Source organism: Porites lutea, chromosome 6 (assembly GCF_958299795.1).
Source record: "Porites lutea chromosome 6, jaPorLute2.1, whole genome shotgun sequence".
In the NCBI taxonomy this organism is placed as follows: domain Eukaryota; kingdom Metazoa; phylum Cnidaria; class Anthozoa; order Scleractinia; family Poritidae; genus Porites; species Porites lutea.
In genome coordinates, this window is record NC_133206.1 from 32,721,253 (window position 1) to 32,746,312 (window position 25,060).

Sequence of the window (25,060 nt, forward strand, 5' to 3'; positions counted from 1 at the left end):
AACAAAATGGTCTCTTTCAGGAGTCAAAAAAAGGTTGGCCCACGCCCAGGTTGGTCTCCTTTAGGGGTTTTCAAAATTTCCGACGAGCATCCCCACCCCTTTCACATGTGAACCCCCGAGTAAAAAATATACATATTGCGTGACATTGCGTTACATCTCTTGCAGCGTGACACGTCACAAAAAAAAAAGCAAAAACCCTGTCAGGGAGGCAGCTCTGGTGGCCATTTTTTTCCCGTTTAACCTCTGGGACAGAGGTAACCGTTTAACCTCTGGTGCCGAGGTTCCCATTTAACCTCTGGGACCGAGTTAATAGTTCGAGCACCTCCCTGCACTTGCTGGGCCGGAGTTTGGTGACCGTCAGCAAGCTCGACAGCCCCCCCCCGGTAAGTTGGATCCGCACGGATTAGTCAAGCAGGCTTCAGAGAGTTGGCCATCTCTCACCGCCCTATAACCCCACCGGAAATAATCAACCTAACTTTGCCTTAGAAAATCTACCTATATATTTAGATCGAAAATTCATTTCGCTCAGTTATGGTACAGCTCTTCACAGACGCATGCGCTTTTGGTCCCCAAAAATTGTGTGGACTTTTCGTTGATTCATACACAACATCCCCATTCACTAAGGTTATCATTTGTAAAAGTTGTTTTTCTTCAAAATCTCGGCTGGCCCAGCTATCCACGAACTCGAAAACAGTAGGATGACTGGTATTACTAGGATGAGTGGGACAACTAGAATGACTAGGATTACTGGAAGGACTTAGATGAATTGGACGAATAGGGTGACTGGGACAACTGGGATGACTACTAAGGATGACTTAGATGACTAGGATGACTTGTATGAATAGACCCATTGGTAATGTTATATTAAAAGTCACACTTGGCTCCGAGGCTTGGTGGAATAAAACAAAAGAAGTCATCTTGAGGCTCAGCAATGAATAACACATTTCTTTTGTTTTATTCCCCCGAGCCTCGGAGCCAAGTATGAATTTTAATATAGAAAAGGGTCTATTGGATGGCTAGGATGACTGTGAGGAATGGCATAAGTGGGATGACAAGGATGACTTAGATGACTGGGATGACCAGAATGGCTGATATGAATTGGATGGCTAGGATGACTAGGATGACTGTGATGAATGGGATTACTGTGGTGACAAGGATGACTGGGATGCAGTAGATGAAATTGGGCACAATTATGCAAATATGGAGCGCTTTTGTTAGTTTAAAACAATTTGTTAAACAAGATAGTAGCTTGCTGGCGTAATAAATGGCAACCAATTTATGATTTTTACAACTTTCTGATTATGTCATTTTATATACAGTTTGAGAGTGCTTTGAAAACATTTTTAGTATCGTGCAATACGATCTGCTCGCCTAATTTTTCATCATGGTAGCTGCAGTCACGTGCTACGCAACAAGTAGTTCACGCGTATCATGTTCGCGGAAAAATTAGCAGGCCCATTTAAGGAGAGATTTCCTGAAACTTTAAAGAACGCACTAAATTTCCGAGTAGAATTAAAACCATTGTTCCTCACAAGTTTTCAAGGATCACGAACGCAATTTCAGAGCAAAATATTGGTCATGTTACGGACGGACGTGTATGTTACAGCTGATCTTTATCAATTTAAGCGGCCGGATAAGCCCAGAATCGTTGGACGTTAAAAAATAAACATGCTCTTGCTTGTACGCGAGTATGCACTGTTTGTATTCATTTGGAGCAGGCATTTCAAACTTTATTTGAGGAAGTAAAGCGTGATACAGATGTCCTTAAAGAAACATTCGCTTTATAACTTGAACTGGTCTTATTTCGAGTATACAATCTCCGGCAGGAATAGAATCGACTTCCCATAACTCGAACCTTCAAGGGAAATCGAAAAAAGTTGGAGTTATCGGGAGCTTGAAGAAAATAGCCGAGAGTAAGGTAAAAAACAGTTTTTACTGCACAGTGAACATTTTAATCACATTTAATTGTAGAAATATCGAGTGAAAATTAAAAAATACTTCTAGATTATAAATGAGAACGTAACGTAACAAAACAAAGCCTAAATAGAGCATGCGTTTTACTGTTTTGAGAAGTAAAACTGCTTCATATTAGCCTGTGACCATCTGCATTAGCCTCCACTAGTAAACTATACTCCTACAACACGTCAATCGGAATTCCAAAATTCTATGTTTCGGACGCCAGTAGACGGCATTTTTCCCGACTTTTTAAGGGCTCAAAACATGGTTCGAGTTATCGAGGGTAAAATCATATAGAAAATGACCTAAGGGGAAACGAAAATTGGTTCGTGTAAGCGGGAGTTCGAGTTACCGAGGGTAAAATTGCAGTGAAATGACGGAAATCCAGGGGAAAATCGATTTTGGTTCGAGTTAGCGCGAGTTTCGAGTTAGTGAGGGTTCCAGTTATCAGGAGTCGACTGTATACCCATGCGGCGTTGTGTTATAGCCGTACAAAATTCTCCAGTCATGGGTGAATCTTTTGTTTTCTGTCCTGCAAGACTGGATCCTCGACTCGATTCTCGATAGTTTGTTCTCGATTCTCGCAATGGACTGTCAACTTGCTTTTGAACGGTACTGTACCTGTGTTACCCTTTGTTACCCTGTCTTACCCTGTTACCCTTTGTTACCCTGTGTTACCCTGCGTTACCCTTTGTTACCCTGTGTTACCCTCTGTTACTCTTTGTTTCCCTGTGTTACCTTGTGTTACCCTGCGTTACTCTTTGTTACCTTATGCTACCCTCTGTTACTCTGTGTTTCCCTGTGTTACACTGTGTTACTCTGTGTTACCCTGTGTTACCCTTTGTTACCCTGTGTGACCCTGTGTTACCCTCTGTTACTCTTTGTTTCCCGTTACTCTTTGTTACCTTATGTTACCCTCTGTTAGGCTGTGTTGCCCTTAGCCTCCCACGCAGGCGTTTTAAGTGGAGCTCGTTTTTCATCCCTCCCCAGAAACGCCTGTTCAGCCGGAAACAACATTCCTTTCCCATTGTTTTATTTGCGTGGTAAATGACCAATAAACAGTTGTGCAATAAGGTGTTGACAGGCTAAACGCGACTAAAACGTGACCCTACAGTTACCTTTTTCCTCCTTTTCTTTCCTTCATTAAGGTTATGAAGTGCATGGAGTATTCTAAAATTTGATTAAATCTTATTTTTGCCGCTCGAAATCTAACATTTATTGGAGGTTAGAAAGGTTTCCCAGTGTTTCATGCAGATTGAGTAATTATCAGATTACGTTACAGTCAAGGTTAACTTTGGAGAATTTGAAAAGTACAATGTGATTGGCTAAGCATGGGAAAGGAATGTTGTCTTCGGATGAGCAGGCATTTGTGGGGAGGGATGAAAAACGAGCTGCCCTGTGTAACACACAAACTCATGAAGGAAACTGGAAGATATAATCAAACTTCCTGCAACGATAGATTCTGCCCTATTTGTAACTCTGGTATAATTAAAGACGAATTTCATTTTCTTTTCCATTGTCCAAAATATTCAATCCCAAGGGAGAAATTCTACATCAAATCCAACAAAATTTTGTCGACTTTAATCAGCTATCTTACACAGAATTAATAATTAAACTGATGAATTCACATAATTTTTCGGTAAATTCACATTTGTTGAAATTTGTCTTATTATGTAATGATTTACGTACTAATTTGTTATCAAATCATGCTGATGACATTTGATTGACTGTAGTAATCATTGCATTGCATTATCATTGTTATAAATTTTAACTTTATGTTAAAGCTTTGGCAATACTGTACCTACATAATTATAGTCATGTAAATAAAGCTTATGTTGTTGTTGTTGTTGTGTTACCTTGTGTCACCCTGTGTTACCCTGTGTTACCTTGTGTTACCTTGTGTTACTCTGTGTTGTCTCTGTTACCCTTTGTTACCCTGGTTACCCTGTTTTACCCTTTGTTACCCTGTGTTACTCTGTGTTATCCTGTGTTACCCTCTGTTACTCTGTGTTTCCCTGTGTTACCTTGTGTTACCCTGTGTTACTCTGTGTTACCTTGTGTTACTCTGTGTTTCCCTCTGTTACCCTTTGTTACCCTGTGTTACCTTTTGTTACCTTGTGTTACCCTGTTTTACCCTTTGTTACCCTGTGTTACTCTGTGTTACCCTGTGTTAACCTGTGTTTCCCTGTGTTACCTTGTGTTACCCTGTGTTACTCTGTTTCCTTGTGTTACTCCGTGTTTCCCTCTGTTACCCTTTGTTACCCTGTGTTCCCCTCTCTTACCCTGTGTTACTTTTTGTTATCTTGTGTTACCCTATCTTACCCTCATTTACCTCATTACCCTCATTACTCTGTGTTGCCTTGTGTTACCTTGTGTTATTCTGGTTTACCCCTTTGTTACCCTGTGTTGCCCTTTGTTACTCTTTGTTACCCTGTTTGCTACCCTGTGTTACTCTGTGTTATCCTGTGTCACTCTGCGTTTCCCTGTGTTACTCTTTGTTACCCTATCTTACCCTATCTGTGACAACGGTGACAACGGTGACAACAGTGACAAAAGTGACAACGATGACAATGGTGACAACGGTGAAAACGATGATCACAGTGACAAGGGTGACAACGATTACAATGGTGAAAACTGTGACAATGGTGACAACAGTGACAATAGTGACAACAAATGACAATTGTGACAATCGTAATAACAGTGACAACGATGACAACGGTGACAAGAGTGACAACAGCGACAACGGTGACAACATTGACAACAGTGACAACGGTGACAACACTGAAAACAGTGACAACGGTGACAACAATGACAACGGTGACAACAGTAACAACAGTGACAACGATGACAACGGTCACAACGATGACAACGGTGACAACAGTGACAACGGTAACAACGGTGACAACAGTGACAACGATGACAACGGTGACCACGGTGACAACGGTGACAATGGTGACAACGGTGACAACAGTGACAACGATGACAACATTGACAAGGTGACAACGATGACAACTGTGACAACTGTGACAACGGTGACAACAATGACAACGATAACAACCGTGAAAAAAGTTACAACAGTGACAACAATGACAACGGTGACAACGGTGACAACAGAGACAACAGTGAAAACGATTACAACGGTAAAAACGGTGAAAGCGATGACAACGGTAAAAACAGTGACAACGATGACAATGGTGACAACGGTGACAACGCTCACAACAGTGACAACGATCACAACGGTGACAACGATCACAACGCTGACAACAGAGAGAACAGTGAAAACGATTGCAACGGTGACAACGGTTACAACGATGACAACGGTGACAAAAGTGACAACAGTGACAACGATTTAAAAGGTGACAACAGTGACAACGATGACACAGTGACAACGATAAAAACAGTGAGAACCGTGACAACAGTGACAACGGTGACAACAGTGACCACGATGACAATGGTGACAACGGTGACAACGATGACAAAAGTGACAACGATGACAACGGTGACAACGGTGACAACAGTGACAACGATGACAACGGTGAGAACGGTGACAACAGTGACAACGGAGAAAACAGTGACAACAGTGACACCGATGACAACTGTAACGACGGTGACAACAGTGAAAACAATGACAAAAATAACAACAGTGACAACAGTGACAACAGTGACATGGGTTCTAACAGTGACAACGATGTCAACGGTAACAACGGTGACAACTGTGACAACGGTGACAACAGTCGACAACAGTGACAACGGTGAGAACGGTGACAACAGTGACAACGGTGAAAACAGTGACAACGGTCACAACAGTGACAACGATGACAACTGTGACAACGGTGAAAACAGTGAAAATGATGACAACGGTGACAACAGTGACAACAGTGACATCGGTTCAAACAGTGACAACGATGTCAACGGTGACAACGGTGACAACTGTGACAACAGTGACAATGGTGACAACGCTGACAACGGTGACAATGGTGACAACAGTGACAACGCTGACAACAGTGACAACGGTGATCACAGTGACAAGAGTGACAACGATTACAACGGTAACAACGGTGACAACGGTCACAATGGTGAAAACTGTGACAACGGTGACAACAGTGACATCGATGACAACGGTGACAACAATGACAACGGTGACAACAGTGACAACAGTGACAACTATGACAATGGTGACAACGGTAATAACAGTGACAACGATGACAACGGTGACAATGGCGACAACGGTGACAAAAGTGACAACGGTGAAAACAGTGACAACAATGACAACGGTGACAACAGTAACAACAGTGACAACGATGAGAACGGTGACAACAGTGACAATGATGACAACGGTGACAACAGGGACAACAATGACAAAAGTGACAACAGTGACAACAGTGACAACGGTGACAACGGTGACAATGGAGACAACAGTGACAACAGTGACAACGGTGACAACAGTGAAAACGATGACAACGTTGACAAGGTGAGAACGGTGACAACAGTGACAACGAAGACAACAATGACAACGGCTAAAACAGTGACAACAGTTACAAGAGTGACAACAATGAAAACAGTGACAAAAGTGACAACGATGACAATGGTGACAACGGTGAAAACGATGATCACAGTGACAAGGGTGACAACGATTACAATGGTGAAAACTGTGACAATGGTGACAACAGTGACAACAGTGACAACAAATGACAATTGTGACAATCGTAATAACAGTGACAACGATGACAACGGTGACAAGAGTGACAACAGCAACAACGGTGACAACATTGACAACAGTGACAACGGTGACAACACTGAAAACAGTGACAACGGTGACAACAATGACAACGGTGACAACAGTAACAACAGTGACAACGATGACAACGGTAACAACGATGACAACGGTGACAACAGTGACAACGGTAACAACGGTGACAACAGTGACAACGATGACAACGGTGACCACGGTGACAATGGTGACAACGGTGACAACAGTGACAACGATGACAACATTGACAAGGTGACAACGATGACAACTGTGACAACGAAGACAACGGTGACAACAATGACAACGATAACAACCGTGAAAAAAGTTACAACAGTGACAACAATGACAACGGTGACAACGGTGACAACAGAGACAACAGTAAAAACGATTACAACGGTAAAAACGGTGAAAGCGATGACAACGGTAAAAACAGTGACAACGATGACAATGGTGACAACGGTGACAACGCTCACAACAGTGACAACGATCACAACGGTGACAACGATCACAACGCTGACAACAGAGAGAACAGTGAAAACGATTACAACGGTGACAACGGTTACAACGATGACAACGGTGACAAAAGTGACAACAGTGACAACGATTTAAAAGGTGACAACAGTGACAACAGTGACAACGATAAAAACAGTGAGAACCGTGACAACAGTGACAACGGTGACAACAGTGACCACGATGACAATGGTGACAACGGTGACAACGATGACAAAAGTGACAACGATGACGACGGTGACAACGGTGACAACAGTGACAACGATGACAACGGTGAGAACGGTGACAACAGTGACAACGGAGAAAACAGTGACAACAGTGACACCGATGACAACTGTAACGACGGTGACAACAGTGAAAACAATGACAAAAATAACAACGGTGACAACAGTGACAACAGTGACATGGGTTCTAACAGTGACAACGATGTCAACGGTAACAACGGTGACAACTGTGACAACGGTGACAACAGTCGACAACAGTGACAACGGTGAGAACGGTGACAACAGTGACAACGGTAAAAACAGTGACAACGGTCAAAACAGTGACAACGATGACAACTGTGACAACGGTGAAAACAGTGAAAATGATGACAACGGTGACAACAGTGACAACAGTGACATCGGTTCAAACAGTGACAACGATGTCAACGGTGACAACGGTGACAACTGTGACAACAGTGACAATGGTGACAACGCTGACAACGGTGACAATGGTGACAACAGTGACAACGCTGACAACAGTGACAACGGTGATGACAGTGACAAGAGTGACAACGATTACAACGGTAACAACGGTGACAACGGTCACAATGGTGAAAACTGTGACAACGGTGACAACAGTGACATCGATGACAACGGTGACAACAATGACAACGGTGACAACAGTGACAACAGTGACACCTATGACAATGGTGACAACGGTAATAACAGTGACAACGATGACAACGGTGACAACGGCGACAACGGTGACAAAAGTGACAACGGTGAAAACAGTGACAACAATGACAACGGTGACAACAGTAACAACAGTGACAACGATGAGAACGGTGACAACAGTGACAATGATGACAACGGTGACAACAGGGACAACAATGACAAAAGTGACAACAGTGACAACAGTGACAACGGTGACAACGGTGACAATGGAGACAACAGTGACAACAGTGACAACGGTGACAACAGTGAAAACGATGACAACGTTGACAAGGTGAGAACGGTGACAACAGTGACAACGAAGACAACAATGACAACGGCTAAAACAGTGACAACAGTTACAACAGTGACAACAATGAAAACAGTGACAAAGGTGACAACGGTGACAACAGCGACAACGGTGACAACTGTAACAACGGTGAACACAGTGACAACGGTGAAAACAGTGACAAGTGTGAGATCGGTGACAAAAGTGAAAACAGTGACAACATTGACAACGGTGACAACAGTGACAACGGTGACAACAGTGACATCAGTAAAAACAGTGACAACTGTGACAACAATGACAACAGTGACAACACTAACAACAGTGACAACGATGACAACGGTGACAACGGTGACAATGATGACAACGGTGACATCAGTGACAACGGTGACAACAGTGACATCGGTTGCAACAGTGACAACGATGTCAACAGTGACAACGCTGACAACTGTGACAACGGTGAGAACAGTGACAACGATGATGACAGTGACAAGGGTGACAACGATTACAATGGTGAAAACTGTGACAACGGTGACAACGGTGACAACGGTGACAACAGTGACATGGATGACAACGGTGAAAACAATGACAACGGTGACAACAGTGACAATAGTGAAAACGATGACAACGGTGACAATCGTTATAACAGTGACAACGATGACAACGGTGACAACAGTGACAACAGCGACAACGGTGACAACAGTGACAACAGTGATAACGGTGACAATAGTGACAACGGTGACAACAATGACAATGGTGATAACAATGACAACGCTGACAACAGTAACAACAGTGACAACGATGACAACAGTGACAACGATGACATCGGTGACAACAGTGACAACGGTGGCAACAAGGACAACAGTGACAAAAGTGTCAACGGTGACAACGGTGACAACAGTGACAACGATGACAACGGTGACAACGGTGACAATGGTGAAAACAGTGACAACGGTGACAACAGTGACAACGATGACAACGTTGACAAGGTGACAATGGTGACACCAGTGACAACGAAGACAACGGTGACAACGGTTAAAAAAGTGACAACAGTTACAACTGTGACAACAATGACAACGGTGACAAAGGTGACAACGGTGACAACATTGACAACGGTGACAACGGTGACACAACAGACAACGCTGACAACGGTAACAACGGTGAAAACGGTGACAACAGTTACAACGGTGACAACGGTGACAACAGTGACAACGGTGAAAACAGTGACAACGTTTACAACGTTGACAAGGTGACAACGGTGACAACAGTAACAACGAAGACAACGGTGACAACGGTTAAAGCAGTGACAACAGTTACAACAGTGACAACAATGACAAAGGTGACAAAGGTGACAACGGTGACAACAGCGACAACGGTGACAACAGTGACAATGGTGACAACAGTGACAACGGTGACAACGGTGACAACAGTGACAACGGTGACAACGGTGACAATGGAGACAACAGTGATAACAGTGACAACGGTGACAACAGTGAAAACGATGACAACGTTGACAAGGTGAGAACGGTGACAACAGTGACAACGAAGACAACAATGACAACGGCTAAAACAGTGACAACAGTTACAACAGTGACAACAATGAAAACAGTGACAAAGGTGACAACGGTGACAACAGCGACAACGGTGACAACTGTAACAACGGTGAACACAGTGACAACGGTGAAAACAGTGACAAGTGTGAGATGGGTGACAAAAGTGAAAACAGTGACAACATTGACAACGGTGACAACAGTGACAACGGTGACAACACTGACATCAGTGAAAACAGTGACAACTGTGACAACAATGACAACGGTGACAACACTAAAAACAGTGACAGCGATGACAACGGTGACAACGGTGAAAATGATGACAACGGTGACATCAGTGACAACGGTGACAACAGTGACATCGGTTGCAACAGTGACAACGATGTCAACAGTGACAACGCTGACAACTGTGACAACGGTGAGAACAGTGACAACGATGATGACAGTGACAAGGGTGACAACGATTACAATGGTGAAAACTGTGACAACGGTGACAACGGTGACAACAGTGACAACAGTGACATCGATGACAACGGTGAAAACAATGACAACGGTGACAACAGTGACAATAGTGAAAACGATGACAACGGTGACAATCGTTATAACAGTGACAACGATGACAACGGTGACAAGAGTGACAACACCGACAACGGTGACAACAGTGACAACAGTGATAACGGTGACAATAGTGACAACGGTGACAACAATGACAACGGTGATAACAATAACAACGCTGACAACAGTAACAACAGTGACAACGATGACAACAGTGACAACGATGACATCGGTGACAACAGTGACAACGGTGGCAACAGGGACAACAGTGACAAAAGTGTCAACGGTGACAACGGTGACAACAGTGACAACGATGACAACGGTGACAACGGTGACAATGGTGACAACAGTGACAACGGTGACAACAGTGACAACGAAGACAACGGTGACAACGGTTAAAAAAGTGACAACAGTTACAACTGTGACAACAATGACAACGGTGACAAAGGTGACAACGGTGACAACATTGACAACGGTGACAACGGTGACACAACAGACAACGCTGACAACGGTAACAACGGTGAAAACGGTGACAACAGTTACAACGGTGACAACGGTGACAACAGTGACAACGGTGACAACAGTGACAACGTTGACAACGTTGACAAGGTGACAACGGTGACAACAGTAACAACGAAGACAACGGTGACAACGGTTAAAGCAGTGACAACAGTTACAACAGTGACAACAATGACAAAGGTGACAAAGGTGACAACAGTGACAACAGCGACAACGGTGACAACAGTGACAACGGTGACAACAGTGACAACGGTGACAACGGTGACAACAGTGACAACGGTGACAACAGTGACAAGTGTGAGATCGGTGACAAAAGTGAAAACAGTGACAACATTGACAACGGTGACAACAGTGACAACGGTGACAACGGTGACAACGGTGACAACGATGACAACAGTGAAAACGATGACAACGGTGACAACAGCGACAACGATGACAACGGTGACAACAGTGAAAACGATGACATAGATGTCAACGGTGACAACGGTGACAACTGTGACAACGGTGACAACAGTGACAATGATGACAACAGTGACAACGGTGATGACAGTGACAACGATTACAACGGTAACAACGGTGCTAACGGTCACAATGGTGAAACTGTGACAACGGTGAGTACAGTGACATCGATGACAACGGTGGGAACAATGACAACGGTGACAACAGTGACAACAGTGACAACGGTATTAACAGTGACAACAGTGACAACTGTGAGAACGGTTACAACAGTGACAAGAGTGACAATAGTGAAAACGGTAAAAACATTGACAACGGTGACAACAGTGACAACAATCACAACGGTGACGACAGTGACAACGATGACCACCGTGAGAACGGTGACAACGATGACAACAGTGACAACGGTGACAACAGTGACAACGATGACAACATTGACAAGGTGACAACAGTGACAACAGTGACAACGATGACAACGGTGACATCAGTGACAACAGTTACAGCAGTGACAACAATGACAACGGTGACAACAGTGACAATGGTCACAACGGTGACAACAGTGACAACGGTGACAACAGTGACAATGGTGACAACAGTGACAACAGTGACAACGATGACAACGCTGACAACAGTGACAACGGTGATGACAGTGACAAGGGTGACAACGATGACAACGGTGACAACGATGACATCGGTGACAACAGTGACAACGGTGACAACTGGGACAACAGTGACAAAAGTGACAACAGTGACAACAGGGACAAAAGTGACAAAAGTGACAACGGTGACAACGGTGACAACGGTGACAATGGTTACAACAGTGACAACAGTGACAACGGTGACAACAGTGACAACGATGACAACATTGACAAGGTGACAACGGTGACAACGATGACAACGGTGACAACGGTGACAAAGGTGACAACGGTGACAACGGTGGTAACAGTGACAACGGTGACAACAGTGACAACAGTGACAACGGTGACAACGGGGATAACAGTTACAACGGTGACAACAGTGACAACGGTGACAACAGTGACAACGATGACAACGTTGACAAGGTGACAACGGTGACAACAGTGACAACGAAGACAACGGTTAAAACAGTGACAACAGTTACAACAGTGACAACAATGACAAAGGTGACAACGGTGACAACAGCGACAACGGTGACAACAGTGACAACGGTGACAACAGTGACAACGGTGACAACAGTGACAAGTGTGAGATCGGTGACAAAAGTGAAAACAGTGACAACATTGACAACGGTGACAACAGTGACAACGGTGACAACGGTGACAACAGTGACAACTGTGACAACAATGACAACGGTGACAACAGTAACAACAGTGACAACGATGACAACGGTGACAACGGTGACAATGATGACAACAGTGACAACAGTGACAACGGTGACAACAGTGACATCGGTTGCAACAGTTACAACGATGTCAACGGTGACAATGCTGACAACTGTGACAACGGTGACAACAGTAACAACGATGACAACAGTGACAAGGGTGACAATGATTACAATGGTGAAAACTATGACAACGGTGACAACGGTGACAACAGTGACATCGATGACAACGGTGAAAACAATGACAACGGTGACAACAGTGACAATAGTGAAAACGACGACAACGGTGACAATCGTAATAACAGCGACAACGATGACATCGGTGACAAGAGTGACAACAGCGACAACGGTGACAACAGTGACAACAGTGACAACGGTGACAACAGTGAAAACAGTGACAACAGTGACAACAATGACAACAGCGACAACAGTGACAACAGTGACAACAGCGACAACAGTGACAAAAGTGACAACAGTGACAAAAGTGACAACAGTAAAAACAATGACAATAGTGACAGCAGTGACGACAGTGACAACAGTGATGATAGTGACAACAGTGACAACAGCGACAACAGTGACAACAGCGACAACAGCAACAACAGTAAAAACAGTGAAAACATTTAGAACAGCGACAACAGCAACAACAGTGAGAACAGCGAGAACAGCCACAACAGTGACAACAGCGACAATAGTGACAACAGTTACAACAGTGACAACAGCGGCAACAGTGACAACAACCACAACAGCGACCACAGTGACATTAGCGACAACAGCGACAACAGCGACAACAGTGACAACAGCAACAACAGTGACAACACCGAAAACAGCGACAACAGTGACAACACCGACAACAGTAACAACAGTGACAACGATGACAACGGTGACAACGATGACTACGGTGACAACAGTGACAACGGTGACAACAGTGACAACGGTGACAACAATGACAACGGTGACAACAGTAACAACAGTGTCAACGATGACAACGGTGACAACGGTGACAAAGATGACAATAGTGACAATGGTTACAACAGTGACAACGGTGACAACAGTGACAATGATGACAACTGTGGCAACGAAGACAACCGTGAAAACAGTGATAACGATGACAACGGTGACAACAGTGAAAACAATGACAACGGTGACAACGGTGACAATGATGACAACGGTGACAGCGGTGACAACGATCACACAGTGACAACGATCACAACGGTGACAACGATGACAACGGTGACAACCATGACATCAGTGACAACGATGAAAACGGTGACAACAGAGACAACAGTAAAAACGATTACAATGGTGACAACGATGACAACGGTGACAATGGTGACAACAGTGACAACGGTGAAAAAGGTGACAACAGTGACAACAGTGAAAACGACGACAACGGTGACAACGATAAAAACAACGACAACCGTGACAACAGTGACAACAGTGACAACGATGACAACGGTGACAACGGTGACAACGATGACAACAGTGAAAACGATGACAACGGTGACAACAGCGACAACGATGACAACGGTGACAACAGTGAAAACGATGACAACGATGTCAACGGTGACAACGGTGACAACTGTGACAACGGTGACAACAGTGACAATGATGACAACAGTGACAACGGTGATGACAGTGACAACGATTACAACGGTAACAACGGTGCTAACGGTCACAATGGTGAAACTGTGACAACGGTGAGTACAGTGACATCGATGACAACGGTGGGAACAATGACAACGGTGACAACAGTGACAACGGTAATAACAGTGACAACAGTGACAACTGTGAGAACGGTTACAACAGTGACAAGAGTGACAATAGTGAAAACGGTAAAAACATTGACAACGGTGACAACAGTGACAACAATCACAACGGTGACGACAGTGACAACGATGACGACCGTGAGAACGGCGACAACGATGACAACAGTGACAACAGTGACAACGGTGACAACAGTGACAACGATGACAACATTGACAGGTGACAACAGTGACAACAGTGACAACGATGACAACGGTGACATCAGTGACAACAGTTACAGCAGTGACAACAATGACAACGGTGACAACGGTGACAACAGTGACAATGGTGACAACGGTGACAACAGTGACAACGGTGACAACAGTGACAACAGTGACAACGATGACAACGCTGACAACAGTGACAACGGTGATGACAGTGACAAGGGTGACAACGATGACAACGGTGACAACGATGACATCGGTGACAACAGTGACAACGGTGACAACAGGGACAACAGTGACAAAAGTGACAACAGTGACAACAGGGACAAAAGTGACAAAAGTGACAACGGTGACAACGGTGACAACGGTGACAATGGTTACAATAGTGACAACAGTGACAACGGTGACAACAGTGACAACGATGACAACATTGACAAGGTGACAACGGTGATAACAGTGACAACGATGACAACGGTGACAACGGTGACAAAGGTGACAACGGTGACAACGGTGGTAACAGTGACAACGGTGACAACAGTGACAACAGTGACAACGGTGACAACGGGGATAACAGTTACAACGGTGACAACAGTGACAACGGTGACAACAGTGACAACGATGACAACGTTGACAAGGTGACAACGGTGACAACAGTGACAACGAGGACAACGGTTAAAACAGTGACAACAGTTACAACAGTGACAACAATGACAAAGGTGACAACGGTGACAACAGCGACAACGGTGACAACAGTGACAACGGTGACAACAGTGACAACGGTGACAACAGTGACAAGTGTGAGATCGGTGACAAAAGTGAAAACAGTGACAACATTGACAACGGTGACAACAGTGACAACGGTGACAACGGTGACAACAGTGACAACTGTGACAACAATGACAACGGTGACAACAGTAACAACAGTGACAACGATGACAACGGTGACAACGGTGACAATGATGACAACAGTGACAACAGTGACAACGGTGACAACAGTGACATCGGTTGCAACAGTTACAATGATGTCAACGGTGACAACGCTGACAACTGTGAGAACGGTGACAACAGTAACAACGATGACGACAGTGACAAGGGTGACAATGATTACAATGGTGAAAACTATGACAACGGTGACAACGGTGACAACAGTGACAACAGTGACATCGATGACAACGGTGAAAACAATGACAACGGTGACAACAGTGACAATAGTGAAAACGACGACAACGGTGACAATCGTAATAACAGCGACAACGATGACATCGGTGACAAGAGTGACAACAGCGACAACGGTGACAACAGTGACAACAGTGACAACGGTGACAACAGTGAAAACAGTGACAACAGTGACAACAATGACAACAGCGACAACAGTGACAACAGTGACAACAGCGACAACAGTGACAAAAGTGACAACAGTGACAAAAGTGACAACAGTGACAAAAGTGACAACAGTAAAAACAATGACAATAGTGACAGCAGTGACGACAGTGACAACAGTGATGATAGTGACAACAGTGACAACAACGACAACAGTGACAACAGCGACAACAGCAACAACAGTAAAAACAGTGAAAACATTTAGAACAGCGACAACAGCAACAACAGTGAGAACAGCGAGAACAGCCACAACAGTGACAACAGCGACAATAGTGACAACAGTTACAACAGTGACAACAGCGGCAACAGTGACAACAACCACAACAGCGACCACAGTGACATTAGCGACAACAGCGACAACAGCGACAACAGTGACAACAGCAACAACAGTGACAACACCGAAAACAGCGACAACAGTGACAACACCGACAACAGCGACAACTGTGACAACAGCAACAGCAGCTATAACATTAAAATTAGCGAAAACAGTGACAACAGTGACAACAGCGACAACAGTAAAAACAATGACAACAGTGACAACAATGTTGACAGTGACAACAGTGACAACAGTGACAACACTGACAACAGCGACAACAGCGAGATTAGAGACAACAGCGACAGCAGCGACAACAGTGTTAATAGTGAGAACAGTGACAACAGCCACAATAGTGACAACAGTGGCAATAGCGACATTAGTGACAACAGTGACAAAAACAAGCTCCTGTAAACCATTTTGGAAGAACAGTTCCCAGTGTCGAGAAATACTGCTTGAATTAAAATAGGTAATAGTGTCATTTCATTGCTATGACAACCCTAATGGTATTGCAACCTTAATCATAGCAAATTTTTATCTTTATCGGATACAACTGTGGCGTCAATTTTTCCAAATCTTTGTTTATGACGAGGTAGTTTATGCTCAAACTTGGGACGTATTGACCCTGAAAAACTGTATCGAGCCACCTTAAGCTGCTGAGTAAGATTTTGTCCTTTCCAACTACCCTTTTGAAGATTTATAAAGTGACAATTTTACCTATTTTAGATTAAGGTTGTATTATATGCGGATCCTGCTCAAGAAGAACTCTGATTTTTTAGAACAACTAAAAAACAAAGCTATGAGGACTATCTTAATGGCAAACCACCTGACTTGTTCACAAATGATGAGAGACAAACTAGGACTTTTAAGACTATCTAGTAGACAAAGATTTGTCCGTCTTCAGCTAGTGTTCAAACGTGTTAACAATCAGTATTGTCCTACGTAACTTCATAATTATTATTATGTGACCATGAGATCCGAATGCCGTGGTAGGACCTTAAGAGATAGACAAGAAATTCATCTGCCTAAAGTAAAATCCACTATTGGCCAGTCTACTTTTAAACTTACAGGAGCACAGAATTGGAATGAGTTACCCAACAAATCATGGACTGATGGCCAAACTTTAGGATATTTTAAAGGAAAAACATTTAAGTATTTGCAAGAACAAGACATAACACAGCATAAATATAGATTGTAGATTAATTCATTTTATTTATTTACTTTTCTTCACATGCACCTTTTTTATTGTTTATATTAGTCCTTCTGCTTTTTTACTGTATTCTCATTTTTTTAATCTTGAAAGATTTTGTTACTGCACATACATGTGGGAATGTACCAGCTGTTTTTTTAATACTCCGCTGATCTAGTTTTTGTAGTATAAATAAAGTATTTATTACTATTATTATGACATATTGGTCATGCACAAAAATGTTTTTACATTACCCGTTGTGAGTTTTACTGCAGTTTCTTACACCAAGGACGAGGAAAATTTTCCTCAGGAAAATAATCTAATTTCACAGAAAATTAAGGTGTCTAGCATAGACAAGGTTATTTTAAGGACTTTCAAGACTTCATCCTGGGAAAACTGTTTGTTTAACATATGTCCCCTTTTTTTTCATTTACATGTGCAAACATATTACTTTTGTCCTTTATTAATTTTTGTCACTGTAAACCTTATATATTAAGTCAGGTTTTTCTCATTGTCACTTGAAAATGATGTCATGGCAACATCGAAACCTACAATCATCGTCAAAAGTGTTGGGAAGGTTGCCTTTTTTACCTCTTCTTTTCCTTCCTACCCCTGACCCTGGCCCAATGTTGATCAAAACGTTAATGTTTGTGCGCGTAATTGTTCTGTTATATCCCAACATTGAATAGGGGGGACGGGGGATATTTAGCAAAAGAGAAAACTCTCTTTTTTCAGGATTAAAATGGACTACTGTTAAGTTGTATAACCTTCCCAACTACTTTTGTTTGTGATTGTAGTTTTAACACAGTTACGCACGGAAAACACTCAATTCGATACCTACATGTAGGTCCAATACTTTGGAGCAAGATACCAAGCAAGGACAGATCAGCTGCCAGTCTTAAGCAGTTTAAGACCCGCATACGCAGCCTTGATTTAAGTAACATTTTAGATGGATGTAGTGGCTGCTACCTTTGTAATTCGTAATTTTAGCTTTTCTTAATTACGATTTTAATTACGAGATTCTAGAATTTTGATAAGTATAAATGGAGTTTTTGTAGTATGTATGTTTGTGAGTTATCACCAGTAGTTTTAATTCTAACTCTTAGTAGATTCTAGTTTCAACTCTATATTGATAGGTTTTGTATTTTTAGATTGTGTTTTAGAAAGTTAGGTGTCCCCTATTAGCAGTGGGGAATCCCCTCTGCTAGATTTTTGTTTGACACGTTAATAAAGTCATTATTATTATTACACTTTTTTTGCTTATTCTTAAGTGTTTTCAAGACCTAGTAAAAAAAATCAAGTACTTTTCAAGGAACTAAACTAAATTCAAGGAGTTTTCAAGATGACTAGTAAAATTCAAGACGTTTTCAAGATTGTAGGAACCATGATAAAACTTAGCCTGAATTTCATCGGATTGCTTCAAGTCATTTTCTTCTCTTAGCAACATCTGAATTGACCAGCCTTTAATGCCACCTAGTGACGTCATCACTACCCGAAAACCAGGTAGTGATATTGATCAGTTGGTATGCATAATTATGAGAAATTTTAGCGGGATTGTCGCTTGATATTCAGTGGATCACATCCCTGCCATGCTTGCATGGAGTTCAAACATTTCAATAATCTCTATCGGAAACAGCAAAATTGCCCTCGTCTTCCAAACTTAAATGCTAAATTGAACTGCGAATGAAGAATCATTGCGGAAAGTCAGTGGGTTTTTCATTTAGAGCTGCTTTGTGGCTTCAGCAGTGATTTTGTTTATGCGAAGTTTCTGAGACCATTGTTGTAATTTGACCTTCTAACTATTTTCACCGTCAAGTGTAATGATGATTCTGTTAGCTTTTCTTTCTTGTTTCCTTGTTTTCTTTTTTCTTTGTTAAGGACCAAATAGCGTCTTTGCAATTAAAGCAAATCGTTGTGTTTTTGAACTAATTGTTCCGTGTGTGTATTTATTTCATTTCATGATTGCTACCGAGTTTGATTATGGAACTACAACCGGTTCAGAGTACTGCATGAAGTTGGCAGTTTGAACATTAAATGAATTAAGATCAAAAATAGTAAAGCCATTCTGTATCATGCAGACATTTCCAAACGATATTTCTTGGTTTGCCACTTGAAAATTGTGTTTAGCAATTTGCATGAATTAAAGCGAAGGGGTAGTGACGTCACTGGACGGCATTAACAGTCAGTCGATTCAGACATTACTGGGGGAATACTAATGACTCGAAGTAATCAGATGAAATTCAGGCTAGATAAAGCTTGGTGATGATGATGATGACCTACCACTAGTGATAAGTGTTCCCCCTATCCAGGAACACATATCAATAGTGACAAGTCTTCCCTGACCAGGGAAACACATATCCCTAGTGAATATGTGTTTCCAAGGTAGGAGAACATAATTATATCACTAGTGGAATGTGTTTCCCAGGTAGGGGAATATCACCAGTGATATCTGTATCCTGGGTACAGGAACACATATCACTAGGAATTGTTCACAGGTAAGAAAAACACATTCCACTAAGGATATGTGTTAGGGGGAACACATAATTATATTATGGGGTTATATTAATGTGACATCACAGTGATATGTGTCTCCCCCATGATATGTGTTCCCCTGCACACATATCTCTAGTGAAATGTGTTTTCCCTACTTGGGAACAATTCCTAGTGATATGTTTTCCTCTGCCTGCGTAACACACACCACTAGTGATATCATAATATGTGACAAGCAAAGAAAAACATTCCACTAGTGATATGGGTTCCCTTACCCGGGAAAAACATATCCCTAGTGATACAGGTAGACAAGACAAGACAAGACAATGCTTTATTTGGAGTCTTATACAGTCCTATGTACATCGACTTTATCCAAATAATTTAAAATCATAACACACATTGCACACTAGTGGAACTATAATCAATGTTAAGCTAAAGGACATAGCAGTCGAATATGTATTTTGCAATTAACTTTTGCACTGGTTTGTTCTCGCTCGGAGGGTTTATTAACAACAGAAAAACATCATCTGGTGCCATTCTGTTTACCGATATTCTGTACTCTTTGTTTAAGTATTCAAATAAAGTACTTCTTTTTTCTTGATACGCAAGGCACCAAGTTAAAAAGTGTATTTCATCTTCTGCGTCTTTTTTACATATATGTAAAAATTGTTAAAATTTACGTATATGTAAAAATTGTGTATTGTGTATATCCCTAGTGGAATGTATTTTCCCTACCACGAAAGGTAGGGTAACACATATCACTGGGGATATGAGTTAGGGGGAACATATATTACATTTTACTGTGAGGTGTGTTCCCCCAAACACATATCCCTACTGAAATGTGTTTCCCCTACACGGAAACACATATAACTAGCGATATGTGTTTCTTTCCAGGGTAGGGGAACATATATCACTATGGATATGTGTTTCCCAGGTAGGGTAACTTTTATAACTAGGGATAGTGTTTCCCGGGTAGGGGAACACATAACCACTAGTGATATGGGTTCCCAGGTAGAGGACACATATCACTAGTCGAATTTGTATTTCCGGTAGAGCAACACATATTGGTGACTAGGAATTGTTCTTGGGTAGAGAAAACGCATAAACTACGGGGCAACACATGTAATTGTGACATCACAGTGACATGTGTTCGCCCGTGATATGCGTTCTCCCAAACTGACACCCTGGCTCAGGGTTTGTTGTCCTTGTTTGTCTATCATTACTTTTAACAATGAACAAGAAACAATGGACTAACCCTTGTTAATCAGCAAGAAATTGAATAAATTGAATGATATTTTGCGCCTTTTTGCTAATTTCTAGTATTGTGGAGTAATTTTCATAGGGGGTTTCTATCACACAAGGGTCATTTATTAGAGAGGGGCATCTAATACAAGGTTACATGTAACATTATGGAGGGGGGATTTATAAGCTAAGAGAGAGAGTGGGCATCCATTACATCATTTACAGTGAGGGAGCACCCCCCCCCCCCCCTCCCATACAGCCAAAATATAACTGGAAAATTAGTGCCCCTTAGTTTTTCAAGGCTTAAATTCCCATAGCTACGATGGATGTTGCACTAGTCATTAATCTGTAGATCTAGACTGTGCCCTAAGAGACTGGCATGTTGTGGTGATCAGGGAAGGATGGTATAAAATAATAGTGGAAGGGCCAATGATTTTTCAGCGGTAAAAGAGGAGAGCAGGAAAGCACATGAATTCATACTTGCATATCAGGGAGGTGTCCCTCACAGATGATCAATATAACTGTAACAGAATTGTGAAACTTTGAACAAGGTAAAATGTACGGCACTTACAGTGTTGAAGATAATCTCTGACCAAATCCAGGCTGCTGAAGTCTTGATCGATTCGGGAGCATCTGATCTGGAGAGAAAAGTTTATAAAAATGTAGTTCAGCTCATAAATCTACTGATCATTAATTTACTAAAATAATAATACTTGGCAGTTTAACAAACCAAATTCAAGTATACCATATTTGCATGATTAAATAATTAGCAGCCACATTTGAAAAAGCACCTTGCAACCCCCCCCTCCTCCCCCCACGAATCCGATTGCTGTGGAAATGGGAAACTAAGAAAATTCTAACTACAAATCCTTTAGCCCGCACAACAGTCAGGCATTACTTTTTCATGTTTTTCAGGCCAGAGGTAGCCTGCGAAGTGCAGACGCATTTCCGGTCGTCGCTTCTCTCCCTCCGAAAAATAGCGTCTGCGAACCCGAGCGACAAAACGATTTCCGTGACGTAAAACCTTTTGTTTTGATGTAGGCCAATCAGATCAAAGGATAGAATACAGCTCGAGTGACTCCTCGCGACCTCGCGCGCTGAAGCGTCTTGGATTTTGGAGAGAATTACCAAATACGCTTTGGAACGTGAATTTCACGACCATAACAAGGTTTCCTGCGACGTTGAATGCTGACTTCTTTATGAAGCAACTGCTTCTTAAGCTATGTATGTGATGTGGGCCTTTGGTTTCGCTTTATAAAATACGGTAGTACGTGACATAAACAAAACCTGGACAAAATAATCGCTACAGCGAAAGGAAAGCAACATAGCTTAATGACATCGCGCTCAGACTTATTTATTTCAATTTAACCAGCGCTGACAAAAGGTGGTGAATCAATTACACAGACACATCCTTGACTGATTCAGAAATCTCTAACAATCGCTCGTTAATAATTCTAGTATCGCCACAACACAATGATCTGAAATATTATAAACCTGGGCCAGACCCAGCGTGAAATAAATAGTTACAGCAGTAAATAGATCATAGTCAAAATGACATTTCAGCTACGACGCTTCTACTCATCTCACAAAAAACTATGGAAATGAGAACCTTGAAAAGAACATGTATTTAAAGAAATATACCAGAGCAAATATAAAATGCTTTCGATCTGATCAAAGTTCTATCTGAACCAAGAAGCAACCACGCATGGGAAATCAATTACCACATGTCCTACCTTTCAAAGATAAAGGATATCTACTAAAAAATATCTAAAACGGCACACGACAAACTATCGAAGAGTTCTCCAAGGCATACTTTCCCGCCAGGAACCAGAAAGGAACAGAAGCAACAAACGGCATGATGCCTCTACTGTCATTAGGACAGTTATCGTTTCGAATATGATCAAAACAACTACGTCTGATAAATCATTGACTCCGTAGGCAAATAGATGAAAAATGTCCTCTAATCTTTTTTTCGATATGAATCTTCTTGATACTTATTTCGTCAATCAGTCCCACAATCCTGGCAAATTAACTTTCGTAAACGCGTCGTTCTGAGAAAAAAGGACGGCTATACACAAGCCACGTCGTCCTTTCAATTTCGACTTGAAAACATATCCATCGCGCACGATCCTGCGAGAAGTCTCGCGAGTTAGTTCCTTGATTTTAAGAGCTAAACCGCGATTGGCTAAAAATGTTTTACGTCACGGAAATCGTTTTGTCGCTCGGGTTCGCAGACGCTATTTTTCGGAGGGAGAGAAGCGACGACCGGAAATGCGTCTGCGCTTCGCAGGCTAGGCCAGAGGAGGCAAGAATTTGCCTTTTCTGGTCTCAAAAACATGAAAAAATAATACCCGCTCCAACATACTAAAGCCAAAATGTAAAGTTTACTAAAATGACTCCAAAGGTAATGCACTGTCCCTTATCTGAAAATGCCCCCCTCCCCAAAACCAAAAACCAACCAAGATTTTGAAAATGATTCCCCAGCATGTTCCCTTCCTTCTAACTTCACCAGTATAAAAGCAAACCATAGCCTGTGAATACAGCCATCCTACTTGCTCCTTGTTGCTATGGAAATTTCATGGAAGAGACATTCGTGCCACAATAACAGAAAATGTCATATTGATAATGTAAATAAATATTTACATAATTTCAATTAAAGTATGGTAGTCATGTTCGATTTTCTGTCTCCTGGTCTATTATAATCGTAAAGTTTTCAGTTCCTCTGCAAACATGCAGCAAATGCTCTCTCTGAAGAAGAATACAACCAAGCATAGACTGTTTTGTAGTAGATTATTTGCTTTGTCTTTTGTCAGTCACTCTTAAACAATAGCTAAAAGAGTGTACAGTTGATTCCCTATAACTCAAATCCTCACTAACTCCAACCTCATGCTAATTCGAACCAAATTCAATTTTCTCATGGATTTCCTATATAAATTTACTGTAATTTTACTGTTGTTAACTCGAGCCCTTAATAACTTGAGCCTCCAGCTAAGTTGAAGTAATTTTTGTTTCCCTACAGATTATTACTGTATAATTTTACCCTTGATAACTCGAACCATGTTTTAAACAGCTGACAGCTTGAAAAAAAACGGTGCGCAACTGAACTGAAGTCTGAAGCACTGAATTTATTTCAAAACAACCATGTCAATTCTTTGTATTTACTTTTTTGTCACTCCAGTTCATATTCAGTGTCTATTCATGTGAAAGTGTGCATGATACTTGCATTCCCTCTCCACCTTTTTGCTAATTTGCTTTTAACTCCCGATAACTCAACCTTTTGTCGATTTCCCTACACTGTAGAAGGTTTGAGTTGTCGGGTGTTACTAAAACGAAGACCCAAAAACGAAGACCTAAGACCTAAGACCCCTTGGACTAAAACGAAGACCCTATGGACTAAAACGAAGACCCTATGGACTAAAACGAAGACCCTATGGACTAAAACGAAGACCCTATGGACTAAAACGAAGACCCCTTGGACTAAAACGAAGACCCCTTGGACTAAAACGAAGACCCCATGGACTAAAACGAAGACCTCATGGACTAAAACGACTGATGCTAACCGCTGAGGGCAATGCCTGCAATGCCCGCTCCCGTTATTTGTTACGGCGATTTGGGAATGTTGT

General features: G+C 42.1%; 1 long non-coding RNA gene across 1 annotated transcript in view; it reads right to left on the reverse strand.

Annotated features, from left to right (window-relative positions):
- The window catches only part of LOC140941558 (uncharacterized), a 42,308-nt gene that overhangs the window by 15,066 nt on the left and 2,182 nt on the right, over nt 1-25,060 (reverse strand). The window contains exon 2 of the long non-coding RNA XR_012166477.1: nt 22,009-22,075. This is a non-coding gene — a long non-coding RNA (uncharacterized lncRNA). The remainder of the gene's footprint in view (nt 1-22,008; nt 22,076-25,060) is intronic.